The following is a 23,847-nucleotide window of genomic DNA, read 5'->3' on the forward strand; positions in this document are numbered from 1 at the left end:
TAAATGCTACTTCAAAAGATTCACTACTACAGCAGACACACGTTCAAAAACATTCAGACACAGAGAATCTACCTCTTTGCAGATCATAATTACTACAGGAAACTTGGCCAGAGCAAGATTCTATCATAACAGTTTGACAGCCCAAGCCTCATTGACTGCACAGGTTAAAAGACAATTCAATTGAATGCCTTTTCTTAATGATCAGAGTCAACACTGGATAAGTTATCTGATTCAAAACCAATGCCATTAGTTCTGCGCACACCAATCAGGTTCCAGAAGTGAGATAAGTATGGAATAAATTCCTCATGTAACAGCATATGGAATGAATACCTCACTCAACACCGTATGGAATAAAAACCTCATGTAACAAGAAGTATAAGCAGCATTGTTCAATGAACGCTCTGTGTGAACCAGAAAGCTGTCCATTGAAACAACATACTTATTTTAACTAATTTTCTATTTATATTTAAGTAAAGTTCTATAATGTCAACAAATAATGTTGTCACGGATGGCTCCTTCCCTACTTGTTTTCTTCTCTCCGTCATAACCATTACAAAGGAAATAAAACAATCTGTTCGATGTACATTAAGGGGATCCCATACTGACTTCTATGATTGGAAGAGTGGCAGCATGTGACTTGGTTTGAAGTGGTGGCAGAGCAGCAGCAGCAGGGGTGCCCTCTCCTTTCCAATAAAAAGGCACATTTCTGAGGAATCGTTCTTCCTTTCATCATTTGTGAAACTGAAGAAAACAAAGTTGTTCAACAATGTGAACAGCTGCTATCATTAAACTAAAAGTCCACTAGTGCTTGAGACTGAGAGGCCCACATGTTCAGCTGTCCTCTCATCTTGCCATCCTATCCAATTAACTATTAACATGGAGGGCTTTACACATGCTCTCAGGGACTCTTTAACAGGCTTCTTGGAGAGTGGAACAACTACACAGCAGGGACTCTGGGAACCGAGTAACACTGGCTGCATGAAAACCCTCGCCAACTTCACTCCACTTAATGACAGCTCACTCTGCAGTTCAGTGTTTAACCGAGACAGTCAGATAGTTTCACTATTTTTCCACAAAACAGATCTACTGTACTGCTTTTGAAGCTGGTTAGTTTTTCACAAAAGAGAAACATGAACCTTTGAAAGACCAGAACCCCTTCAAAAAAATTGTGAGTTGTAAAATAAAATTACAGCGGATGCAGCAACTCTTGTCAAATAAGTTTGCCTTCAAAATATTAAAATTAACATTAATTTTAATAGGAAGATTTTGTGCTTATAATGCTTGCTACTCCTACATTAACTACATGACATCCTCGTCGCCAACAGACAGCATGGATAAAGTCTGAAGAAAACAATATATTAAATCTTTGATGCGACTTAAATTTTATTATTTATGGATTATTCCATATAGAATATTTAAGAAACCATCAAAATTAGTTTCAAAACTAAATCTGAGAATCATCCTTAACAACAGTTCTTTTTTTTTGGCTTGATACTTTTTTTTTGGTTATTCACTCTTGCAGCTTCTTGATTAGTTACAGATTTTTCAAAATAACCAGGACATCTGTTTCTCACCGACTTTAGCAATAGTCACTATGACAATACTTTCAATTCCTGTTATTTTAAAAAAAATAGCTAGATAATTTGTGGATAGAATAAAACTGCTTAAAGAACTCAATAAATGTCGACAATATTTGGTTGGCATGTCTCCAAAATGTCTTTTCCCTTCATAAGAAACATTGGAGTACTTGCATTGAATTTCTATGAAACTCCATGAGAACCAAAACAGTTCAACATCTTAGGATTAGTGCAGTCACTGCCACTCAAACAGCAGTATCAACTGAATCTTAAGTGACTAAGTTAATTTAAGAATGGATTGAAACACTTTTAGTAACTCTCTCTCAAAAAACACCATCCAATTACAATGCACGATTTTATTTTTACACATTAAGTAGCCATTTAGGTTAAGTTGGCACATGTTTCTTTTATGCTATTTTTGTGCATATACTGAGCACACAATATTGTAATGGCAACCAGTGCTAGAAACAGAATATATTTTTCCTTTTTTGTGCAGTAATTATATCCAAACACACCTAGGTTAGGCATGATCTGTGCAAAATGCCATGCAGAGATTCATCCTATACTGGCCTTAGCAATGCACCGGATTTGAAAGTATAGAACAATCCCAACTGCATCCATTCTTGACTTTCATTCACTGCATTCCATTCTCCATTTTATGGGAGATTAGAGAAGGGTTGCTGAGTTGCATCCAATTCAGGAAGTTCTTGGGATGTGCACGGAGTCTGGACTAATTTATCCTCATTCAACATTAATTGTCTGAGCTAAATTAATCCCTCGAAGACCAGAAACAAAGGGATGTTGCTCTAGAAATATGTCACCAAGTCTCTGGCTAAAGCAGGACATGCTAGACCTAGTGGACAAGGTAGTAAGTACCACCTCAAGTCCTTTGTCTACTTTGATGACTGTGGAACTTAATTATATAACATGCTCATCTAGAGCAGAATAATCATTTGATTACCCCAAGGATCCAGTCATCAAGCTTATTTACTAACAAGCCTGGATGTTGTCCTTAAATCCAATTGACCATTTCAAAATAAAGCCAATTCTTGTTTGACTGAATGTGCCAAACCTTTGCTATTGGGCTGGCCCAATCAAAATGAACTCCTACAATTCCAGCACTGGCAATTTAAGATCCTCTGTAACTTCAACAACAACTTAACATTTATATAGCACCTTTAACGTAATAAAATGTGCCAAGGCCCCTCACAGGAACAATATGACACTGAGCCACATGAGGAGATATTAGGTCAGATAACCAAATTCTTGGTCAAAGAGGTATGTTTTAAGATGGGTCTTAAAGGAGGAAATTAAGGTAGAGAAGTGGAGAGGTGGAGGAAGGGTATTTCAGAGCTTAGGGCTTAAGCAACTGAAGGCACGGTCACCAATGGTGCAGTGATTCAAACTGGGGATGCACAAAAGGCCAGAATTAGAGAAGCGTAGATATCTTGGAGGATTGTGGGACTGGAGGAGATTACAGAGACAGGGAGGGCCAAGGCCATGAAGGGATTTGCAAACAAGGATGCGAATTTTAAAATCAACGTTGCTTGATCGGGAGCCAATCTAGGGTCAGCGAGCAGAGGAGTTACAGGGGATGGGACAGTGCGAGTTAAGACACGGACAGGACAGTATTGGATGACGTCAAGTTTACTGAGAGTAGAATGTGGGAAACCAGCCAGGAGTGCATTGGAATAGTTAACTCTAGAGATAACAAAGACACGAATGAGGGTTTCAGCAGCAGAGGAGCTGAGACAGGGACAAAGTCAGGCGATGTTAAGGAAGTAGAAACGGACGGTCTTAGTGATGGCATGAATACGAGGTCGAAAGCTCATCTGGGGGTCAAATGTGACTCCAAGGTTGCGAACAGACTGTCTTAATCTTAGAATATTGCCAGAGAGAGTTTCAGTATTCTGATCTGGGCAGCACTGACATGCATATTCAAAAAATATCACAATGAATTTCCAAACTTGGAAATATTCAGGAAACAGCAAGGAAGTACACTGAAACAAAAGAAAAACCTACAGAAACAAACACAGAATATTGGAAAAACTAAAAATTGTTTCCAAAAGAACCAGTCAACATACCTAAAACTGTTCATCTGCAAACACGTCTAGATAATGTTAGAAAATTGCAAAAAAAATTTACAATTGGTAAGTTGTTCCCAAGAGTGGTACAGCCAATATATTTACAGACTATTTGCTGAAATTGGAAAAAAGAATTAGAGATGAAATTGTCACAAGACAATTTGTAAATAGGACTATGATAATATTCTCAAAGCCACAAGACACTACTGCCATTTTGAAGTCACAGCATAAAGTTATCAAAAACAAATCTACAATGGAAGTCCCAGAATAAGGTTTGCATTTTCAGTTTGCTATCTCAAAACAATCAGTGAATTGCTCCAATGACTAAGTGCGTTGCATGATGCAGCACTGAAGTGCACGTAGAAAGCAGATCTCAGGCTTTACCTTTTATCTATACTGAGTTAGTCCATCTTAGCTTTGAGTGAGGTTGTTATGATTTAATGCCTGTGAGGGAGGCAAAGAGGAGTCCAACACAAATGAATGATCACTTGAGCAAGGTATCGAGAAATAGGCAACACCCATGGAACAGTACCTTCGGGAAAGGGAGGCGGGGGATCTGAAAAAATAAAAAAGTCTCCAAGGTAACACAACTAACAGATTTATGATGAAGGCTAACTATTTTTGTGCAAATTGGTTTCAGCCTTGGCTCAGGGGTACCACTCCCACCCCTGAGTCAGAAGGTTGTGGGTTCAAGCCTCAATCTAGACTCGAGCAGCATAATGCAGGTGAGCACTAACGGATTGCTGCACTGTTGGAGATGCTGTTTTTTGGATAATGAATGAATACTTTGCATCAGTCTTTACCAAGGAAGGTGTTGCCAAAGTCACAGTGAACGAGGAGGTAGTTGAGATACTGGATGGGCTAAAAATTGATGAAAAATATAAGAAAAGCTGGCTCTATGTAAAGTTGTTTAGTCACCAGGACCAGATCAGATGTATCTGAGGATACTGAGGGAAGTAAGGGTGGAAATTGCAGAGGTACTGGCCATAATCTCCAAATCCTCTTTAGATACAGGGGTGGTGCCAGAGGACTAGAGAATTGCAAACCTTACACCCTTATTCACAAAAGGATGCAAGGATAAACCCAGCAACTACAGGCCAGTCAGTTTAACCTCGGTGGTGGTAACATTTTTAGAAATAATAATTCAGGACAGGATTAATGCTCACTTGAACAAGAGTGAATAAATTAATAAAAGCCAGCATGGATTTGTTAAGGTTAACTAATTTGATTGAATTTTTTCATGAGGTAGCAGAGAGGATCGATGAGGGTAATGCGATTGGTGTCGTGGACTTCCAAAAGGCATTTGATAAAGTGCCACAAAAAAGGTTAGCCAGCAAAATTGGAATGGAATAAAAGAGACAATTGTAGCATTGATATTAAGTTAGCTGAGTGACAGGAAACAGAGAGTAGTGGTGTTGGGAAGGACTCGGATATCTGGAAGGGTGTGATTGGCAAGGAAGGAGTAGGGAAAGCAAACTCCAACGGAATTCTTCTCTTGATGAAATGCTTAAAACATGACCTTGTTATAACCAACACCCTGTTCTGTCACAAAGACAAGTTCAAGATTTTGTGGCAACACTCACGATCCAAGCAATGGCACCTAACTTACTACATCATTGTCCACGCGAGAGATTGCAGGTATCACTCGCATCATGACAGATGCCGACGACTGCTGGACTGACCATCGTCTTATCCAGTCCATTATCTTCATTAACCTGACCCCTAAACAGCGGTGGCAACAGAAACATTGCCGCAAGAAAATTAACAGTGAAAGTCTTAAGGATCTCGCAAAGGCAGCTCTCCTTAGCCAGCCTATCACAAGCAACCTCTTGACTTCCAACCAACATGAGCCACAATGTGTTCATAATGCCTGGTGGACTCTAAAGTCCACCATAATCAGCACCTGCGAAGAGGGACTGGTTCGACGAGAATGACCCAAGAGATTCAAGAGCTAATTGGACGTAAGCACAAAGTGTTTGTAGACTAGAAGCACAACCACGTTTCAAGAGAAAAGCAGTTGGCTTAAAGGCATCTGAAGGCAGCGGTACAACAAAAAACCCTGGTATAAAGAACAAGTGTGATATGGAATGAGCGCGGGAGTTTCAACAGCTTGCGGACAATCAAGACGTGTGTGGATTCTTCAGCGCTGTCAAGTCCATCTACGGCTCAATCACGCAAAGGCTCACTCCGTTGAGAGCCAAGAATGGAATAGAACTCATCAAGGATAGAGTAGCAGTCAGCGTCCGCTTCAGGCAGCATTTCGAAAAGCTCTTCAATCAAGGCTCTGGGCTGAATTTTAAAAGCCCCTCGACGTTGGGAGTGCCTGTAAAATACTTGTGGGAATGGCCTGCCACGTCCCCAACGCCGAGAAGTCCCTGCCGCATTTTACTGGCGGCAGCGAGGCCTTGGTGCGGTGCCCTCCACCAACAAGCGGCGGGGCCTTCATTCAAATATTAAAATTAATTTTAAAACATGCAAATGAACTTATCTCGTCCCAGTAGCCGTCCCACGCCGATATCACAGCTGCTGGCCGCAATTTGTGGGCCTTCTGAACTCCGTTTGGAGTTCGGATGCAAGACACAGGTGGGGAGGCGGGAGGAGTGAAATTATCAGGGCGGGGAGGAGGGGGAGTGGGGAAAACATTTTTTATTGGCTGTGGGAATGGTGGGAAGGAGTTGAAGGGAAATTGTGACGAGGCTGGTGGGTGGTGGGGAGTTCGGGGTGGGAATCGTTAATGTTCATGATGTAGGCCAATAGAAAAAACACTGTGGGGGATGGGAAAGGGCCTCCAGCTTTTAATTATTTTTTAAACAAAATCCATAGTCATGTTACTTTAAAAATGCAAATTTTTGCTCTTTTGAAGCCCTTTAAAAATGGTGCCAGCGTTGTGGCGCCGGATGCCGTTGCCGGAGCGGCTGCCCCCGATGATGTCATCAGGGGCAGCCGCTCCGCCCCTTCCAAGTAAATGAGCCCCCGCGCGAAATATCGCGGGGGCTCAGCGACGGCGCATCCTGAAGGCTGCCAACTTCAAAGCGTGCCGCCATGATGTGCGGAGTGCTAATAAAATTCAGTCCTCTGTCTTTGACCCAAGCGTCCTTGATTCCATCCCTTAGTACGCTACTCGGCTCAGCCTTGGCACTACCCTGACCTGGAATCAAGTTGGAAAAGCCATCCATCTGCTGAAAGACAACAAGGCCTCTGGAGTAGATGGCTTCATCCATAATTTGCAATTACTAGTCTGCAAAACAGGACAAATGTCATGTGGCTGAAGCCAATTAACAAGCAGTTAGATTTTCAAACAAGTCACTCAAGGGTGTGCCCAACAATAATTGGTATCATCTCAACTTGACACTAGCTTGTTTTCAAATGACCCATAGTAAGTGCCCAATGACGATCAACTTAATATATGTTCATAAACACTATTGTTACTGTTATCAGCAGTTTTGCAATTGCTTTATCCAATACTCTTATGATAACAGAAGGCTGTCAGAACAAGTTAATAACTCTGGAAAGACTTCTTTCAACATAATTTATGCAATCTTTTGCCCACAGTTAATAGCTCATATCAATATGCAGAAACATGTAACTTTAGTATTATTCTTATACAAAGTTTGTGCTAAACTAGTTGTTCATATTAAACCCCTATTAGGTCATTCTTTTCATATCATATTTCTTGGAAGAAAAGGATGTTTTTATTAACAGGACTTGACATCAAAATAGATGATTCATATATGCCAATACCATTCTCTACGCTACTCGCTGTTGTTTCCTTTAAGATAAGCCCAGCGGTAGTTGAAAAGGTCTTGTAACAATAACAACTTTCCACTGGCGCATCAACTGTATTGTAAATTGATGCAACAGTAAACTCTTACAAATGCACCAAAAGCCACAATTTTTTTAATATCATAAAGTCCTGCCCTTGCAGAACACAAAATTTGCTTTTGATACTAATCTTTAAGGCAAGTTAAAGTTTGGAGCAAACTTAGAGTTCAAAGGTCATTGATGTATCAGAACCCTCATTAAATTGAGCAAATAGCTTGATTCTAGATAGTCCAATTAAATCTAAGATTCTTTGCCTGCTTTTATGTGCTACATGGAAGTCCAGGGGAAGCCATATTGAAACACACTCTCAATTGCTGCATTATTTCTGCTACGAAGACACAGTTGGGTCCAAAAGGTTTCCTTATGGAATAAACATCTTAATACGTGATATGAGGGACAGGGACATCAGCAATTTGCTTGTAACTGTAGTGAAAGACCAGTTAGTCTAACTACATAGACATTCATGCTTAACCCAGCCTGGCATCGAGTTTAAATCTGCAGGCACTAACCGTACTTACTTAAACCTACTGAACTTTATACATCACCATCATTTTAATTTTATACAGCTGACTTGATATGTCTCTACAGAATTTTAAGCATTAGCACATTTAGCTAATTGTCCTTTGTCTCTACTTTTGTCTAGATTAATTATATGTAATTTGCATCATACATAAGCCTTTTAGTACACCATGCTCTTATTTTTCTTCTCTGTCACCTCACATTTATAAGTATAAAAACATTTGGATGGATTTTTGTTGTGCTGAAAGAAAATGTAAGTATAGAATGTTTGTACTGCTGCATTTGGGAACATAAGCTACATTATCTGAATTGCATGACAAATTTGTATTTGGTTTCTGTACAGTTTAAGAACTATAACCCTGCTTTGTTCCTAGGCTGCTGGTGACAGTTTCTTGCATAACACTGTCAGCATAAAGTCTACAATAATCAGGAATCCTGGAAGTTCTTGCACTCCTTGAGATTTCAGTGAAGAAGTTAGAAGTGTTTGCTGCAGGTGATAGACCTTTTCCCATGATAAATATTTCATACTTATTAACTGAAATCAAGTTATTTGGTGAATTTAATTAAACTTCTGGTATATCTCTGGAGCTCATGTATTGCTACAAATGTTATTAACCAATTGGACTACTATAGTCCATCTCATGGCATAGCTTTTGTGCGCTCCAAGGACAAGCTTGATGATATATAAAGAATTACAGGATTTGGTGCATTTGGATGAGTTTACATCCACATCAATTTACAAGAATGACTTGCAGTGAAAAGTTAAGAATGAACCAGTTACATGTTAATCTTGCTTCATCTCACACAAGACCCAATGTAGCGCACTATACCAATCACACAATCTTCCTGATGTTGAGTCTATCATAGTTTAATAGGCCATGAACAACTGGAGAGAGATGTTAAACTGAGCCACTATCTGTCCTCGAAGGTGGACATGAAAATAATCACATACCATTATTCAAAGAAGAGCGGTGGATTTTCTCCTGGTGTCTTGGCCAGCATTTACCCCTCAAACAACACAAGCAAAACAGGTGAACTGGTCACTTATCTCATTGCTGCTTGTGGGACCTTGCTGTGCACAAATTGACAGCCTTGTATCCATATAACACAATAAAGACCACACTTCAAAGGTGCTTCACTGGTTGGGAAGCACCTTGGAATGTCCTAGAGATGTGATAGGCACCACATAAGTGCAACGAGGGAATCATAATAGCCTACAATGCATTATCAATACATCCAAATCAGATAACAGAATTCCAAACATCTTTCAGCAATATGTGATCATTTTTTTGTGGTGTTTATTACAAGAACAGACATAGTAATGTCGGTCAGTGCACTAAACTCTTCAAGGGGGTGTTAGGGAAAGGGAGCCACCAGTCTTTAACAAAGTTTTGACGTCAGTGGCTGCTCAGAAATTAAATTCAAAGTGGGATCATTGATTTTACTAAAGTAATTTGAAATGGTCGCAGCTTGTGGAAAAAAAGACAAAAAATCTGATCCATTTGTAACCTTCTAACTATCCTTAGAGTATAGTAAATATATACGAGGGAATGCATGCCTGTTAAGATTCTGCCATTAGTTGGATGTAATACTTGAAGGTTTCTTTCTCCTAAATTTGCTTGCTGAAAAGTTATTTTCAGCCTTCATAACAATACTCTAAGTAATTCAAATGATTTGAAACATGTGCCACTACATAAAAGCATAATTTTGATTTCACATTAGTGAAAATAATAAAAAGTTGAAATAGTGCAGCTGAGGCAAAACTGATGTTTGCCTGCAGAAATAAAAGTTTGGTAGTTCACATTCGTAACAATCTTTCATCTTTAAAGCACAGTTCTTTCTACTAAGTTTTACACTTATTCAATTGTTGAAGTCAACTTGTCTCAGCCCCTGTTCCCCCTCAGAGATCACTCGTTGCTCAAGATAACCCAACTTAAGTGGAATCCACTCACAGCTACAGCGACCTGGGTTCAGTTCTGGGTACTGCCTGTGCGGAGTTTGCAAGTTCTCCCTGTGACTGCGTGGGTTTCCGCCCGGTGCTCCGGTTTCCTCCCACAGCCAAAGACTTGCAGGTTGATAGGTAAATTGGCCATTGTAAATTGCCCCTAGTGTAGGTAGGTGGTAGGAGAATGGTTGGGATGTGGTAGGGAATATGGGATTAATGTAGGATTAGTACGGGTGGTTGTTGGTCGGCACAGACTCGAAGGGCCTGTTTCAGTGCTGTATCTCTAAATAAATTTTAAAAAAAGTGGTTAGGAGTGAGGCAATGCAGTCGAAAATACAAATGGGCTCCTGTTTCTCTCAGGCATTGCTCCATGTTGAATATTTGAAACTTGGTCTTATACACATGGTACAGCAATACCTTAGAATGAAGATGAGAACAAAACAAACAAGAGAATCAATTATTCACCTGTAAAAAGAGATGAAGCATGGGCAAACAGAGCTGCGAAATGAAATTATATCTCATGCAGCGTTTTGTCTCATGAAAATTCCAGTGGACAACTGGGAAATTAGATAATTGAAGTGCAGATAATGAATCTGTATTTCACTGTATGTCAAAAGCTATCATATTAGCAGTATTATAACTCCAGTAAGCTCTGTGATAGAACATAGGCTCACTGAAGTTGTTGTGAACTTGGGTAGTTATTTCAGTTGCTAACGTGAACATGTCAGCAAATACTTAGTAATTTGTTAAGGAGTATTTTTCTTCCGCCAAAAAAATGCTTAATTAAAGTACATTAGCACAGATAATAGAAAACTACGTACAGCCACTTTCCAAGTCATAACTGTTGGGTTTTACAGTGAATTAAATCTGTGCACCCAGCGGCTGACTTGAAGCCTGTTGTGAAGTGCAGTGCCACAAGGAAATTCATCACCTTATTGCTAATGTCACATTGATAGATGACATGTTGTGTTATGGCAAAACCTCAATCTGAAGTCTTGTCTTTCACACAAAGTACTGTTGGCTTAATGTTTTCAGGAACAGACATGAATTGAAAATGACATTGTTAAAAATTATTAGAGAATACCCTCAATCAGTAAGTATAAATTGGACAAGCTCTGAATATCCTAGCTCAAGGGTAGGGAATACTAAGTTCTGGGCTAGGAGTTTAAAAAAAAAACAACCATTTTATTTCAAGTTTTCAACTGGCTAAAATGTAAGCAACCTTAGGGGCAACATATCATTCTTGTTGGTTTAAAAGATAGCAAAAAACTCTCAGAATACCATGGAGACCATCATCTGTTGGAACAAAAAAATAGATTATGTCAGAAACCTCTACAATTTTGTTATGCATAAGGGCCAGGTTTGTGACCGTGCTGGGGGATGAAATATCAACACTGAGACAATATGACAATAACATCCGGAGACAGGTGTGGGTAGAGCATGAACTACATAAATATTTGCTTTCACATTTACTATTTTTGAAATTAATTTTTTGGACTCACAATCAACAGCATCTGGGCAGCACTACTAGTGAAAACCGTTCTATTCTGCCTTTTGAATAAGATGGTAATAAGGTCCCATCTGCTGGTGGGTGTAAACGACCCCATTTCCCTTTTTGAAGAACAGAGGTCTCTCACCGAGCTTTTAAAAAAAAATTATTTCGCAGAATGTGAATGTTACTGGCAAGGCCAGCATTTGTTGCCCATCCCTGATTGCCCTTGAGCTGCCTTCTTGAACTACCACAGCTCATGTGGTATAGGTACACCCACAGTGCTGTTATGGAATTCCAGGATTTTGACAGTGAAGGATCAGCACATAGTTCCAGGACAAGATGATTTGTGGCTTCAAGGGGAACTTGCCGGTGGTGGTGTCCCCATGCGCCTGCAGCTCTTGTCCTTCCAGGTGGTAGTGGTCCCAGGTTGGGAAGGTGCTGTAAAAGGAAGTTTGGCGACTTGCTGCAGTGTGTCTTGTAGATGATACACACGGCACCGGTGGAGGGAGTGAATGTTTAAGGTGGTGCATGGGCTGCCGATCAAGGGGCCTGCAATGTCCTGGATGGTGTTGAGCTTCCCGAGTGTTGTTGGAGCTACATTCATCCAGGCAAGTGGAGAGTATGCCATCACATCCCTGACTTGTGCCTTGAAGATTGTGCACAAGCTTTGGGGAGTCAGGAGTTGAATTACTCACCGCAAATTCCCAGTCTCTGACCTGCTGTTGTAGACACAGTATTTATATGGCTGGTCCAGTTAAGTTTCTGGTCAATGGTATCCCCCAGGATATTTTATTCCCACAGTCAATAGCACCAAAAACAGATCATTTGTTGTCTGTGGACGTTGTTATGTGAAAATTGGTTGTCACATTTGTGCATAAAACAATAGCTACACTTGGACAATAATTAGTTGGATGTAGACGCTTTGAGGATGTGATAAGGTGATATATTAGCACTGGTTCATTATTCTTAGGTCAGTGAGCATTAGTGGTTGGCATCCTTCCATCTACGAAAGATGATGGACACGCAGCAACTATCCATTTAGGTGGGGTATCTTCTTGGTGTACTTTTGCTGATGGCTGTGAAGGCCAATCCTTGAGAGGCAGGCTCAGCCACAAGTGCCGCATGTGAAGCTGTCAAGTAACACTATGAATGTTGTTTTCAGCGTTGGCGCCTGTTGCCAAGCTGCAGTAGAACCTGGACATCGTAATAGTATACGCCAGGCCACAGGATGTGTCGCCATTTCCCTCTTTCACCAGCTAGTGACTCTCGGGTGTGATAGGCGACATTTATAGCCTTCATGTCATGCTTGCAAACTTCCTTGAAGTGGAGCTTTGAGCGACCCACTGGTCATCTGGCCCCGGCTACCTCACCACACAGAAGGTCCTTGGATATACGACAGTCTTCCATCCTGCAGATGTGTCCAATCTATCAAAGCCGCCTCTGTTTGATTAGTGGCAACACACTTGGGAGTTCTGCCTTTGAGGACTGCCGCATTTGTGATTTTGTCCTGCCAGGATATATCCACAACACGCTGCAGACAGCGAAGATGGAACTTCTTGAGCTTCTTTTCCTGGTAGCTGTAAGTTGCCCATGTTTCACAACCATGCAGCAAGGTGCTGAGAACACAGGCCTTATAAACCATCAGCCCGGTCCTAAGGATCAGCTTGGTGTTATCCTATGTGGGTTGGCCAAAGGTGGAAGCTGCTTACCATATGTGTGTATTGAGCTCTGCAACAAGGGACAGATTGTCTGTCACCGTGGACCCAAGGTAGCAGAATTTGTTAATCACTTCCAGTGGGGTGTTATTTAATGTGATCAGGGGCAGAGATGCAACACCTTGTCCCATGACGCCTATAGTCAAGGAGAACAAGTTACAGGCATGGGAGAGACGGTCCACAAGTCTTTGTAGCAGAGTTTCTGTGTGAGCGACTAGCACAGCAGCATCAGCGTAGAGGAGTACTCTGATCAGGACGCAGTGTTTTTGTCTTTGTTTCAGCCTTGATAAATTGTAGAGCTTGACATCTCACCTAGTGTGCAAGTAGACTCCTTCCATTTCCGTAGGGAAAGAGAAGGTCAGGAGCATGAAGAAGATGATGTCAAACACAGTGAGGGCTAGGACACAACCCTGTTTCACCATTCTTCACTCCGAAACTGTTGGAAGTGGAGCCATCAAACTGTACAGTGCAATGCATGTTGTCATGGAAGGAGCGGATGAGACTGAGGAGCTTTGGTGGACAGACAATTTTTCCCAAAATCTTGTAGAATCCTGCTCTGTTGATGGTTTCAATGCCTTCGTAAGGTAAAGGGGCATACTCTGTACCCTACACTTCTCTTGTAGCTGGTGTATGGAGAAGGTCATGCCCACTGTAAATCTGCCGGCATGGAAACCGCACTGTACTCCGGGTACACTTGGTCTGCTAGTAAATGGAGTCTTTTAAGTATGACCTTGGAAAAGGCCTTCCCTTGACACTAAAGAGTGAGATGCCATGTAGATTTTTTAAAAATTCATTCATGGGATGTGGGCATCGCTGGCCAGGCCAGCATTTATTGCCCATCCCTAATTGCCCTTAAGAAGGTGGTGGTGAGCTGCCTTCTTGAACCGCTGCAGCCCATGTGGGGTAGGTACACCCACAGGGCTGTTAGGAAGGGAGTTCCAGGATCTTGACCCAGCGACAGTGAAGGAATGGCGATATAGTTCCAAGTCAGGATGGTGTGTGACCCTCTTTACTCCTGTACTCAATATCCTCCTGCAATAAAGACCAACATACCATTTGCCTTCTTAATTGCTTTCTGCACCTGCATGTTAGCTTTCAGTGACTTATTAACAAGGAAACCCAGGTCCCTTTGGACATCAACACTTCCCAATCTCTCACCATATAATATATACTCTGCATTTCAGTTTTTCCTATCAAAGTGGATAACATCACATTTTTCCACATTATATTCCATCAGCCATATTCTTGCCCACTCACTTAGCCTGTCTAAATTCCCTTGAAGACTCTTTGCATCCTCGACTCACATTCCCACCTAGTTTTGTGCCATCAGCAAACTTGGAAATATGAAGCCATAGATGGATTTGAAAACAAGGATAAGGATGTTGAACCAATTTCCAGTGGAACCTATAGAGGACAAAGGTGATGAATGTCCAGGAAAACTCAAAGTTCTGGATTAGTTGAAGAGTGTGAAGGGTAGAGTTAGGAAATAGGTGAAAAGAGCATCAGAGAAACGGAACCTAAAGGTGAAGGTAGCTTGATTGAAGGTTTCAGAAACAGTGGATTGAACGTAGTGGTGTAAGCAAGCAATGTTTTGTAAGTTGAAGGCAATGGTTTTAGTGACAGACTGAATGTGGGAAAGAAAGCTCAGCTCAAGGAACACTAAGGTTGCACATCGCCAGATTCTTGGAGTGAGCAACCAGGGAAGCTGGTGAAATCAGCTAGGGTTAGCAAGAATTTAATAAGGTCATTTTAGTTTCTTCACTGTTGAGCTGTCAAAAGTTTTGATTCAGCGGAGAAAAAAAGTTAGGTGTTGTTAGCATAAAGGTGGATGCTGAACTGTTACTTATGGATGATGGTGCTGAGGCATGTAATAATAAATAGGGAGCATCTAAGAATGGTTATGCAAAAGGCATAGGGCGAAACACTTTTTTGCCGAGATGGAGTAATTGCAATATGTCAGGTCAGAATGAAACCACAATTGTGTGTAGACCACAAGTAAGAGTTGGTGTAGGAGACTGGCATGGTCAACATTGTTGAAGGCAGCCTAAAGTTCAATGAGGGAGAGAAGGCGCACTGAGCTGTGATGCAGTCATGCAAGATGTCACTGGCGATTTTGACCAAAGTGCTCTCGGGCTTGGCCAGAAGCTGGACTGGAGGGGCTTGAACAGGAAGTGGTAACAGAAGTGACTAAGTTGTTGGGTGATAACAAAGCAATGAATATGAGAAAAAACAGGCTAGGTTTATATTAATTGTTTGACACGATACAGTGGTAAAGCCTTTTTTTTTTAAAAAGGGAGGAAGGTCGTAATAACAAGAAGGTCGTAATAAAGACAAATACTATTAGTTAACAATGGGCAGATAGTGGGCTTTATAGAGGTAATGAGTTTGATGTGGGCTTTGGAGAGGGATGTAAGGTGAAGAAGAAACCCCAGATGACATGGGGGTGGGGATGGATTTGGAGGGAGGCTTGAAAAACCAGGGGTGGTGGAGTGAAAGAGGCGAGTAGATGGGCTGAATTTTGAATACAGTCCATTAGCTCCTCATATCCAATATTAGACATACAAAAGGAAGACGATGGAAGGAGAGGATTAATGCTGACAAAAAGGAGCTTGGCATTGTTCTCATCATCCAGTTTGAGCCTAGAGAAATTTAAGATTTGGCCATAAAGAGTAAGAGGAAAAAGTACAAAATATGGCCAAGCCAGATGTGATTGTTGACAGAGTGGTCAGTAACGTGCCAACTGCCTTCCAGTCTGCAGCCACAGGTTTGGGTTCATGGAGGTGCGTAATGTACCAGGTAACATGGTGAGCATGTAGACTGCCTGGGATTAGATATGGATTAGGGTGGTGAAAGTTAAAGCAAAATACATGCTGACTACATAGAAAAAAAAAAAATCAATGAAGTTTGTTCCATGGTAGGCCAAAGAAGCGAAGGTGGGAACTGTGAAGGGACACTTGTGAGGAACTCAGAGGTAGATTGTACCCAGGGTAGAAAAAGGGAGTACAGTGGTTAGAGAAGAGTAGGAGAATGTGGTCACTGAGAGACATAAGGAATTGATGGCAATTGTGACCTTGAAGTAATGACAAAACTGTGCTGGTGAGGTTATGGATGTGGTGGGGTAACTTGTATAAGTGGAAAGGTTAAGGGAGAAAAGGAAGGCAGTGAACAAGTAAAAACACACGAACTGTTCAGTAATGAAACTTGACCCCATCTATGCCACATATCTGTGATAAAATTAAAGTCGGTCTTTAAAAAAAAAAATCAAATAGGTGCTGTATCATAACTTCAGAGCCATGGTATAAATAGATGTTATGCAATTCCCAGTAGTAGATGCAATACCTGTACTAAAGTAAACCTAATCATGTTACCAACGAGAAAAATACAATAAAACTACTGGGATTTGTATTTGCTATTTATGCCATACATGAGTTCATTGAACTTTACAAATGCTAACTTTACATAGATTGGAGTAAATGCAAAATATGTGGAAAAGCAGCAGAACTGCACTGTGCCTGAATTTCTCTATATTTGTCTAAAATGCAGTTGCCTGTATCCTGTTCTGCACTAATCCCTGCTCATCTATCACTCTTATCCTTGCCAAATCACACTGGCTACCTACCTCCAAACGCGTTTAAAATCTTCAAATTCCTCTAAGGGCCACCCTTCATTTTACCAATAGAACCTACTCCAGACCTAGTCTCCCTCCTCCAGCCTTTGATCTGATTCTGGCCTCCTTAGCCTCCCATTGTCACTCTGTCAATCCACTGGTGGCAGAATTTTCAGCTGCCGAGGAGCTGTTCTCTAGAATTATTTGGAAGAATAAGAGGTGATCTCATTGAAATGTATAAAATTATTAGAGGGCTTGATAGGGTCGATGTTGAGAGGCTGTTGCCACTGGCTGGAAAGTCTAGAACGACGGGTCATAGACTCAGGATAAGGGGTTGGAATGGAATCAAGGGTCGTGGGGATAGGATGGGAAAGTGGTGTTGATGTAGAAGTTCAGCCATGATCTTAATGAATGGCGGATTAGGCTCGAGAGACTGTATGGCCTACTCCTACTCCTATTTCTTACATTCTTAGAAGACTTCTCTGCCTCTTTACTTCTCTTTCCTTCTTTAAAAACCTTCTCAGATGTGCCTTCTTCTTCCCGCACCCACCCCACCCTGCAACCATTCAACCTTTTTCCCATCGCTGTGTTATGTCCTTTTTTAATTCCTCTGTAAAATGTCGGGATGGTTTGTATGTTAAAGGCACTATATAAAAGCACAATTTAAGTGTGCTTCTTTGCACAACCTCCCACGCCTGGCCTGGTGGTTCTGTAGTCACAAAGTCTAAGTCAACAATGTGACAAGTAAGGCTCTCCAGGGATCTGTACTTGGACCAGAGTTTACACCATGTATGTTAATGACTTGAATGAAGGAATACTGAGTTCTATATCCAAGTTTTCAGTTACATTAAGTTAGGAGACTTGGTGCGTTGTGTAGATTGGAGCAGCAAGTTACAACGGAATAGACAGGTTAAATGAGTGGATAAAACTATGATAGATGGAGTTTAATATGGGGGCGTGTGAAGTCATTCACTTTGTATCCAAGGAAGACAAATTGGAAATCTTTTATTCTTTCATGGGATGCGGGTGTCGCTGGCAAGGCCAGCATTTGTTGCCCATCCTTAATTGCCCTTGATAACTGAATGGCTTGCTAAGCCATTTAAGAGAACAGTTAAGAGTCAACCACATTGCTGTGGGTCTGGAGTCACCAGGCCAAACCAGGTAAGGATGACAGATTTCCTTTCCTAAAGGACATTATTGAACTAGATGGGTTTTTACGACAGTTGATTATATTTTCTTAATGTTGAGAGACTAGGTGCTGTGGAGCAAACAGATTTAGATGTCCATGTGCACAAATCACAAAGTACATAAGCATAAAAAATATTTTTTTAAAGTCTGATGGAATTTTGGCCCTAATCTCAAGAGGATTGGAATATAAAAGTGAGGAAGAGATGCTTCAGTTGCACGATCCTTGGTCAGACCCCACCTGGAACCCTGCATTCAGTTTTGGGCACTAAAGCTCATATATATTTGTCTTGGAGGGGGTACAGTGTAACTTCACCAGGAGTGCATCAGGTTTAAAGGGTTAAATTAGGAGCATAGGCTACATTCACTTGGTTTATATTCCCTTGAGGGTGATCTAATCCAGGTATTTAAAATGATGAAGGGCTGATACAGAAAAACTATTTCCTTAGATGACAGAATCCAAAACAAGGGGGCATAATCGTAAAATTAACGATAGGCCAATTAAGAGTGAAATCAAGAATTACTTTCTCACACAAAGGATGGTGGAAATCTGGAACTCTTTCCTCCAAAAGGCAGTGGATGCTAGAGGTCAATTAAACATTTTCAACACTGAGATCAACATATTTTTCCCAGGTAAGAATATCAAGGATATGAAAGGCAGGTTAACAGAGTTGAGGTACAGATCAACCATAATCTAACTGAATGACAGAACATACTTAAGGAACTGAATGGCCTCCTGTTCTTATGAAACAGGAAAAGTAGGAACACAGGAAGTAGAGGATATTATTTACATGCTGCAATTTCAATGGCTAAGATCTATCCCACCTGAAGAGATTTACTGTGGTTTGTCATATGTGCAATATGCAGTAAAATGTTGTAAGAGAAGTGGCAGCAATTTCTCATTGATTTGGCATTGGTCCTCAAAGGTGAAAGTCAAGTTATACAGAACTTATATCTAAAGTGGCCAACTAGCTATTTGTTTTGCCTATATAGTGCAGCACAGAGAGTCCAGTTCCAGGGTTACTATGTCTCTCTTGAGGACTTGCTTCATTGACAGGTTCTGAGATAGGAGACTAGCTCTTTTTGAGTTAGTTAAAAACACCAAGACTAGCCATGAATATGCCTGGTATGAGGATGCTGATAGATGAATCCAATCCCCTTCCCTGATCATGGATGACATCAGGATGAAGTTCTATGACTTGCACAAAGGTGAACCATTGTTAATACCTAAACAAAGGATTAGAGGACAGATGTAAATTATGAGGCCACCCATGGCAAGCTGCCTGAAGTGCAAGTGCCCTGTTGCCATCACAATGTGATATAAATATATGACATCTGAAATTAATATGCAGATGGATGACAAACAGTGCACATGGGGAAAAGTCAACCTGGTTGCTGCTGCAAACTTATGTACTTACAAGAAAACCACAGACCGTTCAATAAAGGCTGGTGACTGAAATCAGAGAGGAAGACATTATGTGGGCAAGAAGTATGCATATTCATTTCTGTATTTGAAATGGTGAGACTGACCTGGCTTGGTGTTCTCAGAATTGAAAGCACTACACCTGACTCACCCCTGCAGTTAAAACAGCTAAGTCTGTTAATCAGCACGATTCATTAAAAGTAAGAGTTATCCTTTTCAAGGCAATTTAGTTTAACAAGACCAAAGCCCAAAGTAGCAATCAAGGGAAGTGAGGCCATACTAGTTGGGTTTATCAGCTGGTAAGAATTAGGTTCCTCAAAGTGGGAGCCCACAGTAACCTATGGGTATGTCTGAGGCATGTCCTGAGCACAGCAAGCCTATGGGAAATATTGCAGCATCCAGGTTAATAAAGAAAGACATCTATGTAACAATATGTTGCCATGACTGCATGATAATATTAACTTGCTCTCTGTTGTCCTGTTTACTCTCATCACAGGTAAGAAATCCACAAGTTCAGCTGCTGGCACCTCTCATGAACAAGAGGAAGAGTAGCGACTGGAACATCTCCCCTCTAGACCACCACAGAAATACTTGACATGCAAGGTTCACTCCATGATGGGAACAACTTTATTAGTATGGGTCTGTCACCAGTGGAGGCCTCAGAAAGGTTAGGGGTGCTGAGCGGAGGCCGAACCATGCAGATATGTCGGAGGAAATAGGCCTCTAAGTTGATGTTGTGCTGCAAAAGGCAAGACTGAAAGATTATGTGTAGAGGAAATGGAAAGATGTAGATGGGACTGTCAATGCAGTGGCTACATTTAGAAGAGGTTTTCTGTTCAAGAGCAGCATAAATTTCTCCTATTGTTGGCAAAGGGTTCTCTTCTGCTGGCTGTTCATTATTGCAAATTAGTACTTTTTTCTACAGGTAACAAACTTCCAGTAGTGTTAAAACTGCCAACAGTTGCTACAAGTGTTTCCCCTCTCCCATTTTCCACACTTGAACATAAGGCTGGCTGCTAGGAGATGTGCACCATGGGGATAATGTGGGAAAAAGGCACTTAAGTGTATGATCAACCATGATCATATTGAATGGCGGGGCAGGCTCAATGGGCTGAATGGCCTACTCCTATGTTCCTATGCTTTGACTTAACCTTGAGTCCTGATCACAGCACGAGGGCTGAAGTGCAGTCCTTACCAGGACTAGAGTTGCTGATAAGCAAGCTGCATATTGTACATTACCACAGATGGAGGCAACAACATGCAGTTCAATGATCATCAAATGCATGAGTAAAAGAGGAGTGCCCTGCGCCATTCCTTGACCCTTTGACAGCAACTTCCAGTCCCATGATCTCCAAGAACGAGAACGAGAAGAGCACTGGAACATTAATACCTCTAAGACGCACCCAACCTGACTTGGCCATTCTTTCATTTTTGTTGGATCCAAATCTTGGAACTCCTCATGTAAGAGCACTGTGTGGCCATCATCACCACAAGCACTGAAGCAACAACAACTCGCATTTATATAGTGCCTTTAACATCGCAAAATGTCCTATGGTGCTTGACAGGCGCAGTTTATTAAAATTTTACATTTATTAGGTCATATGATCAAAAAGCTTGGTCAAAGAGGTAGGTTTTAAGGATTAGAGGTAGGTTTATGGAGGGATTTCCAGAGTTTAGGCCGAGGCAGCTGAAGGCCAATAGTGGAGCAATGAAAATTGGGGGGGGTGCAAGAGGCTAGAGTTGGAGGATTGCAGATCAGAGATCTGAGGGTTGTAGGGCTGGGTGAGCTTACAGAGATTGTGTGGAGGGAAGCCATGGAGTGATTTGGCAACAACAATGAACATTTTAAAATTGAGGCACTGTTGGATCGGGATCCAATACAGGTCAACGAAGAAAGAATAACGGATGAAGGAGCCTTGGTGCAGGTCAGAATATGGGCAGCAGAATTTTGAGTGAGCTCAAGTTTACAAAGGGTGCGAAGTGGGAGGTCTGCCAGGAGGGCATTGGAACAGTTGTGGTTAGAGGTAACAGATCAGCTGAAGCAGGGTGATGTTATGGAGGAAGAAGTAGATGGTCTCGGTGACAGAGAGGATATGGTGTCGGAAGCCCAGCCAAGGTTGCGAACAGTCTGGTTCAGTCACAGACAATGGTCAAGGAGAGGGATGGAGTCAGTAGCAAAGGAATGGATTTTGTGGCAGGAGGCGAACGCATTTGCTTTCATCTTCCTAACATTTAATTGGAGCAACTATCAGCTCATCCAGTACGAGCTGTTAGACAAATCAGAGGCTGTGGAGGAATCAAAGAGGTGGCGGTTGTTGATTGTATATCAATTTTAATTAAATGCAGGTGAAAGGCATTAATTGGGAGTTTTACTCGAGCACCACATGAAGAGACACTTACTGAAACTATGGGCTGGATTTTACATTGGGCGGACAGGAGCTGGCCGACGTAAAAATCGATGGCGAACCCGCTTCCACCCGGCCCGGGGATCCGTCCCACATTTTACAGGTCCCCGGGCTTTAATTGTTCCGAGGCAGGACTTCCACCCGCTTGAGAGAGGCAGTCCCGCCTCATTGAGCTGCCGGCCAATCATTGGGCTGGCAGCTCTTAGTCCCAGCAGCGCCACCGGGAGCAGTGGCCACTGCTGGGACTGCAGCCCAGCCGAGGACATGGAACCAGCATTGAAGGTAAGTTGGGGTTTGCCTCGCCGTGGGAATCGGCGAGGTAGGATGGTCGATTTGGGGGGGGGGGGGAAGAGGGGGGCATCTCAGGTCCTGGGGGTGGCTGGGGAAGGGGGGGCGACCCTCAATTGGGCACCCTATGCCTGATTTTCAGAGCCCACCCCCCCCCCGCCAGTGCGCTGAGAGGCCGCCAGGTATCACTCGACGGCCTTCATGTCTGCCAGACGCCTGCTTGCCATGGGTAAAATACCCGTGGAGGCGGGGTGAAGGCCCTTAAGTGGTCGTTAAGTGGCCACATAAGGGCCTTGATTGGCCTGGGGCGACCAGCCCGTTTCTTGCCCCCCAGCGGCCCACGTAAAGTGGACCGGAAAGGCCTCCCGGAGCCTCCCGCTCAATTTTACGCCACCCTCCCACCACCATCTGGCTCGCTGGGGTGGCGTAAAATTCCGGCCTATATGTGATCGAATGAGAAGTTTTATGCTTGGAATGTTTCACTGCGCAAATAAATATAAGACTGAGTAAAGATTGGCTCCAGTATCATCCTTTACCAATTGCCTATCTGGAATATAACAGTGGTGAGGTAGAGATCGGTGTCATCAGCGTACATGTGGAACCTGATGTGTTTTTGGATGACGTCGCTGAGGGACAGCACGAAGATGAGAAATAGGAGGGGGCCAAAAACAGGTCCTTCGGTGACTCCAGAAGTAACAGGGTGGGTGCAACAGGAAGAGACACCAATGCAGTAAAAGAAGACAGCCCACCACCATTTTCTTAGGCAACTATGGATGGGCAATAAATGAGAATTGCCAATCTTGCCCACATCTCGTGAACAAAAAAAAGTGAATATTAAAGAATTATGCTTTAATGACTTGATCATGTAACTATAGTTTAAGTAAGCCTATAATAAATGCTATTAATCAAAGCAATGAAGACGCTGTATTTTTCAAAGTCATTAAAGTAAATGATTTTTATTCTCTAGTATGATCAGGTGGTGCTCTACTTTCTGAACAGTCCATTTACCTTAAATGCAGCCGAAAGACATTTACCGCTGAAACACACTGAACTTTAAATAAATGAATGTACTCAATAATTATCTGCTACATTAAGTCTTTGCGCCCATTAAATGTGTTAGCAATAAGCGTACATTCCTTTATTAATACGTTGATAGGATTAATAAAAAAAAAGATTACTCCAATCTGAAGCCATTACCATGTACAATTATCCATTGGAGATTTACATTTTACACCCAACTTATTTGTAGCACTTTTTAAAGGGTGCAGTTACACCCCAACTTTAGCGCTCCTGCAAATCTGATGCTAGAAATTAAGTACAAAGGCAGGCAAGTGATCAGACTCCAGAATGCACATGGAACGGAGGATTTTAGATCCTTGATCCGGTGTAAAAATGGTCTTTAGCAGTTCAGTTTCAATCTCTACTTTGCTATCAGGCAGCCTTATAACTTTATGAACTCATAACATCAGGAGACTTGAAAACCGGTTTCAGAAAACAAACTGCAAACAGTTTGGAACAACTACTGTAATAAGAGCTCTGAGGAAAGGTGAGCGACCTGAAACGTTAACTCTGTTTCTCTCCACAGATACTGCCAGACCTGCTGAGTATTGCCAGCATTTTCTGTTTTTACTTCAGGGTACAAAAGGGTGGGAACACATGCTACAGTTTGCTCAGGTTATCCATGTTTGAAGTGGCATGGCAATGGGAGTACTTGTCCGCTAGAAATAATGTATTTTATTCAATGGCAAACTGTTGTTGGAGAATCATAATATTAGGGAATTTCAC

The 23,847-nt window shown here is 41.9% G+C and overlaps 1 protein-coding gene across 1 annotated transcript in view; it reads right to left on the reverse strand.

Moving 5' to 3' along the window:
- The window catches only part of elp4 (elongator acetyltransferase complex subunit 4), a 242,058-nt gene that overhangs the window by 127,215 nt on the left and 90,996 nt on the right, over positions 1 to 23,847 (reverse strand). The gene's annotated exons all lie outside the window — the stretch shown is intronic.

This window comes from Heterodontus francisci, chromosome 14, assembly GCF_036365525.1.
Source record: "Heterodontus francisci isolate sHetFra1 chromosome 14, sHetFra1.hap1, whole genome shotgun sequence".
Taxonomy (NCBI): domain Eukaryota; kingdom Metazoa; phylum Chordata; class Chondrichthyes; order Heterodontiformes; family Heterodontidae; genus Heterodontus; species Heterodontus francisci.